Here is a 6,307-nt window from a genome sequence, read left to right as displayed (position 1 = left end):
CTGCACTTCTGGTGCCTGCCTGATGCTCATTCCCCCCTTCCTTACCAACAGAAACCTGACTTCCATCAGAGAGGCTAATGCCCATCAAAAAGACACACATCTCCACAGGCCAGACTTCCCAGATTCAGCAAAAACAATCAGAAACCAGAACCTGCAGCCTGGGACACACATATTTACACTAAAAAATTATTTGTTGCTTATTGAAGCTCAAATTTAATGAACCTTATGTATTTTATTTGCAATGCCAGGCTCCTGTGAAAGACGCAGTCTGCTAGATGGGGCTTCTAGAAAAGCTTTTTAAAGAAGCTACAAACTTAGAAGGACATTTCTTTGTCCTTTGTCTCCCCTTCTTCTCCTGCCTGGAATCGGACGTGATGCCTGGAAACATCTCCCAACCCCGATTATGTAAGTCGTACTTTAAGGACTTAAAGAAAGAAGCGGGGAGAAGCCTGGTTTTTGAGGGGCCCTGAATTGCCTGACCCCAGGCTCCTTGTTATTTAAAAACAAGCCAACAGACCCCTTGTTTGGGTAAGTCACTGTGGTTGCGTTTCTGTTCCGAGCTGCCCCTGCTGGAAGGGCAAGCAGGGACCGAGCACCCAGCGAGAGGGCAGCTCCCTGCACCAGCGAGGGGACACCAGCCAGCCTCTTGCACTTGGGGGGCTGGAGGGCTGCATGTTGGCCTCTGGGCTGTGAGTGGACACAACATGTGCGACCCCTGGACCCGACCCCATGCTCCTTTGGCATGAACGAGGGCATTTGGGCACAGGGCAGGCACCGGTGAAAGTGTCCTGGGTCCCCAAATGACTTGTGGAGTTGACCCCTCCCGTGCCCTGCAGACCCTCATTGTACTGCTCGTAAGCAGGAAACGCTTTTCTCAAGTTGGGGTTCCTTGTTACGCGCGGTCAGCTAGTCAATGCTATCTGCCCCAAGGGAGGCTGCTTCAGGCCTAGGATCCCCAGCAGGAATCCCGGGAGCCCCCTCTGGACCCGTCTGCTGCCCACCCCCGTCAGTGACGGTCCTGCACACTCTGCTCGCTCCGCCCGTAGCGCCGTCCTGGGCAGGGGTGCAGGGCTGTCCCCGAGCCGCGAGCCACGGGCATTGGTCAGTCAACGTGGACACAGAGGTGCTTCCGTGGGACAACCTGAGGAGCAGGTAATGAAGCCACCGCTGTCAGACAGAATCCACAGGAGCGGGGCCAGGCAGCTGGGAAGGGGAGATCAGTGCACCCCAAGGCCAGCAGTTGGGGGGCTGACCCTCCTCCCTCTGCTCTCTCCCCCCACTGGCGAAACCCAACGGGAAACACGAGGCCCCAGAGCCCATGGAGCCACCCGGGCAGGCCGAGCAGGGCGGCGAGGGGTGCCCAGCCCAGGCCGCCCCAGGGGTGGGGACTGACACCAACCCTGGGCTCTGCTGGGGCCGTGGAGGCGGGCAGTGGGCCACGTCTCCACCTCTGGTTACACCCCAGGTGGGGACACATCCAGGTGCCAGGGTGCTTTTGAGTCCGAAATCTCACGGCCCTGGGACAAGACATGGAGGGAATGACTTCTGAAATTTCACTAAAAAGTCATGATGAATCCCCAGTTCTGAAAGATGCCTCATAACACATTTATCAAAGTATTAGAGTTACCGGGACAACAGAATTTAATTTAGCAGTGTTTGATTTACACATTTGCTTTAATTCTCCTGCCTGGGCTACTTATTTAATTCTGTCTGCTTAGGATTTGAAAGTATTCCTGCCCATAGCAACCATGATATCAGTAATATCCTCTGCTCTATGAATATTATCCAATAATCCAATGCTGCCCAGGACTTTTTCTTCTCTTGTAATTGGTTTATTCCAGGACATCTTGTTGCCACAGGTGCCGAAGACAGTCTTAGGTTTGTAGCTTTAGCAGGGAATGAATTCCCATATTGATTCACACTTCAAGGCTAATTGTTCCTGCATAATCTTTTGAACATTATTTTTGTGCCTGCTGATATTCACTGCAGTAGCCCTGGGAATGCACTGTTAAATTAAATGTTACATTGTTTCAAGGGTCCCCATACATCTTCTCCTATGGAAGCTTTCCTCTCCATGCGTATGAAATTTTTAGTGGCAAACATGCTACCCTTCCCTACAGCATCCCTGTGAATTAGGTACAGCAGGCATTTATTATTATTTAAAAATTTGATTAGTAATTAATGCTTATCATTGGATAATCATAAGTATATCTAACTATAAGTAGAAAATAAAAGATCATAACATACATTGGTAAATGGTCTTCCAGAATTTTTACTGAGATTTATATAGTTTTCTTGCTACAAAAATAGGATCTCAATAAATATACTCTTTTTTCCATTCATCATGAATATTTTGTCATATTAAAGAATGTGCTTCTACAACATCATCTCTAATAGCTACAAAGTATTTTGCTACAGAGATACTGTAATTTATTTCAATATTCCCCTGATTTTGGACTTTGGGCTTGTTTCTAATTTTTTGCTATTATATTCAATGTTTTGTAAAAAATTATGGTATTCACCTTTTGAAATTAATTAGAAATAAAATTGCTGGCCACATGGTAAACCAATTGCTGAGGCTTTGGATACATATTTGGGGTACATTCCTTCAGGCTCACCTACCACTCTGTCTCATGTCAGTCTTGGATGTTTTCATGACACATTTGCTTTCTTAACTTTGTAGGCTGTGGATGACACTGCTGAGTTCTTGTTTTCATGTCTATGTTTAACCTGGGGTGGATCAGTGAGTGTTCTGAGTTGCAAGCAACAGGGACTGAGTGATCCAAGCAGAGAGGAGGTGTTCAGGGGAGCTTTTGGAATCCCTCAGAGGGCAGGTGGCCCCGAGAGGGCTCTGCGGTCGAGGAAAACGATGACAGCTACAGGGCAGAGCTGGCCTGGTGGAAAACCTCTTCTGCTGCCACAAGACGATGAACGTCTCAGTGTTGTGGTCCTGACGACACCCCACCCAGAGGCCTCAGGACCAGGGAGAGCTGGAGAAGGGACACTCCCAGGGTTGTGGTCCACACCGTCTCCCGTGGTCCCTGGGGGGCCAAACCTCAGCCGACGTCAGCTGCCTGAGGTGGACCTGCTTCAAAGGCCCCATTTCTTTTGAACCCTACCTCCACCCCCAGCCCCTCATGCTTCTTGGAGTCACCCCCCAAACACACGACTTGTGTTCAAAGCCTCAGCTGTTGGGGGGATGACTTCAGGTAGAGTTGGAGGCAACGAGCCCTTCTTGAAGCAAAGCTGCTGCAGACACCAGAGAAAGAGTGTGCTCCAGCCTGCCTGTCTTGAGTGGTGCTGGCTTTGGGTCAGTGTCTGGGAGGGGTGGGCAGTGTTATCTGAAGTCGGTAACACCAAGTGTGGGTACATTCTGCTGAGCTTTCGGACTCCTAGGGTGGGAGGTTGTTAGACACAGGGAGAAGGGTCGGACACCTGGCACTGAAGAATAACCACCGTTCTTTACCAGGGGTCACCTGCGTCTCTTTGTTGTTCTGCTCCATCTGCCTGGTTGGGAAACAGGTTTTATCCTGATCTGTTGTAAAAGCCCTTTTCAGTTTCCCATAAAAATGCTGATGCTATTTTCTCCTTTTATTCTTCTGCACCAGTCAGCTCCCCTCCTCTGCTGCAATTACTCAGGGTGTAATAAAGCATCCTCTGCAGTTCCAGAAGACTAGACAATTATCTACTGACCACTCTTAGGCTAAAAGAGAAATGAAGTGAGAAATTCTTCTGGCCAAAAAATCACCCACGGGGTATCAGTCTGCAAGTTGGAGAACTTTTTTTTTACAAAAGCAATTTTTCAGTCCTTTTTACACCAGCTTGTTTGGATGATTGTGGATCCTCTCGGGGAAAGTCTTAGCTCAGGAATTCTGAAGTTCTGATTTGGGAGCTTCTGGCCATCTGGGCCTGGCTATGCTCGCTCAGAGAATGTTTAGGGGGAGGAAAATGATTTATTGGTAATGAGGGAAGAGCAGAGCAGCATTTTTATCCTCATCCACATCCTTCCTGTGAGAGAACAAGCAGAATATTAATCAACACAGATTTTTTTAAAGTACCTACAGCAGTGAGTTGATTTGGGGAGCTCCAAGAGTGTGGGAACTTTATTCCAATCTTGTCATGTGAATTTTTAAAATGAATATGAAATTATGTTTCAAATTAATGCATTGCCAGACCTACTAATTCTAATATGCTATTCCTAGCCTGTAGGGGGTATTCATTGGTCTTGGGAGAAATCCTTAGGATGTTAAATTGTTCCAGGTATACATTTACCGATGATACCCTTTGCTTATTAAATAAAATGCTTTCAAATTTTAACGTATGTTTTTTGAAGTTAAAAGAAAAATTAGGTGGTGAATCGACTCTTTTCTGCACAAGCTTATGCCAGTTGTTTTGTTAAATGTGTTTCCGTAATGTAGGTGGGTTGAGAAGAAAGCACAGATAATGTAGCAGAAATTCCAGGGCTGTATTTTTTACTCCACATGAAAAATAGCAATGTTAACTGTGGCTTATGTGATACGATACTTTTATGGACACAACAATGAATACTGATTTTTAAAACCGCCTTGTTGATCACCTGGCGTCGTGAGATAAAGACGCGTATGTAGACCTTAGATGCTGGCGAGGTGTCAGATGTAATAGGAACCTGGGGTACAGGCTGGGTACTGGAGGATGTAGGTAGAGGAAGAAAAACAAAGCTTGAAATGTTTGGGGTCACCGGCTGGCCTGTTGAACAGTCTCTCAAACCTATAGGAAAAAAACTGATAGAGGTTTATTTCCCCCAATTTCCCCAAATTTGACAGCAGTCCTAAAAATTTCCATATAGCCAATTACATTTTACGGCCAAAGAAACTTTTCTAAACTATCAACAATAAAAAACAAATTATGATCAATTATCACAATTGAAAATACTAGATTCTCTTTGTATTCTATGAAAATATTACAAAATTGAGGCAAAATATGCAACCAAAAAAAAAACACAAGAAAAAAGTATTATAGAGATATGTGAGACAGCTAATTAATAAAAATACTAATATGATTTGTAGATTTTGTGATATTTGTGGTATTTGTCACTTTTTGGAATTTGTTGTAATGTTTTCCTGTTAGAAATGACATTCAATTCACGCCTACTTCTGTATATTCTTTTCCTTAAAGAATGGTATAAGTTTTAGGACCCACAAAACCTGGGTCTGCCTCTGCTTCCTACCTGTAAAAGTAAAGGTGCAAGATAAATTCTGATGCACCAGGGGAGATTCTTTTTAGATCCTGTCATTGGAATTCTGCCTCTAAAAGCGGAAAGCTCACGAGCTGATGATGGGTCGCCATGGCATGAGCTGGCGTTTTCACCATCTGCTTGAAGGACAGGGAGGCAGCGTGGTCCTGGAGAGTGGCCTGGGGAGCAGGCCGTTGTCCACGAGCTCCTGGGAGGTGGACTCATGAGCGGTGAGCCAGGTGGACGGCTGAAGTAGGCGTCGCTTCTGCCTCGGCCCCGGGCCCGGCACGTGCCCCATGTAAGGAGAGGACAGACTGCCACAAACTGCTGTGGGTATCACCCCCTCACGGCCATCTCGGGCCCCTACATCCAGAAGGACGTCTGGCCAGCCTGTATCCTCCGATGTGCCATCCGACTGCAATGAGCACCTGCTCTGATTCGGGGACGGCCGTGCCACACCAAGGCTTAAACGTTTTGAATGTCATCTTGCAAAAATCTCCAGAGTTGTGGCCATTATGCAAATATGCTTGAGATCTGTCACTTCACACAATTAATTAAAAAGAAAATTTTATTCTAGTAACATATACACCACCTAAAATTTCTCCTTTTAACTATATTCAAACATACAATCTTGTGCTGGTAATCACATTTGCAATGTTGCGCTACCATCACCACCACCCGCCACCCAAACTTTTCCATCACCCCAAACAGAAAGTCCATAAAATGTAAGCATTAATGCCCTCTTCCCTACCCTACCCTGTGGTGGGTAATCTGTATTCTGGTTCATGACTCTATCAATCTGCTTTTTCTAATTATTTCATAACACTGGGATCATACAATATTTGTCCTTTTGCACCTGGCTGACACACAACTAATTTCGACTCATCCAGTCCGTACGCTTAGTTGATGTCTGAGGGCAGGTTGCCTAAGCAGCAGACCCCGAGTCTCCGAGTTTGGGGGCAGAAAGAGTAGCTGCGGGGGGGGGTTGGGCTCTGCAGAGCAGCTCCTGTAAGGCAGGAGGGCAGCAGGATTGGGAGATGGGGAGATGGGAAGTGTCAGGAGCTGCTGCAGTGATGTCTGCAGACCCCAGGGCAG

This window comes from Choloepus didactylus, chromosome 5, assembly GCF_015220235.1.
Source record: "Choloepus didactylus isolate mChoDid1 chromosome 5, mChoDid1.pri, whole genome shotgun sequence".
Taxonomy (NCBI): domain Eukaryota; kingdom Metazoa; phylum Chordata; class Mammalia; order Pilosa; family Megalonychidae; genus Choloepus; species Choloepus didactylus.
Note: the sequence above shows the minus strand (reverse complement) of the source record.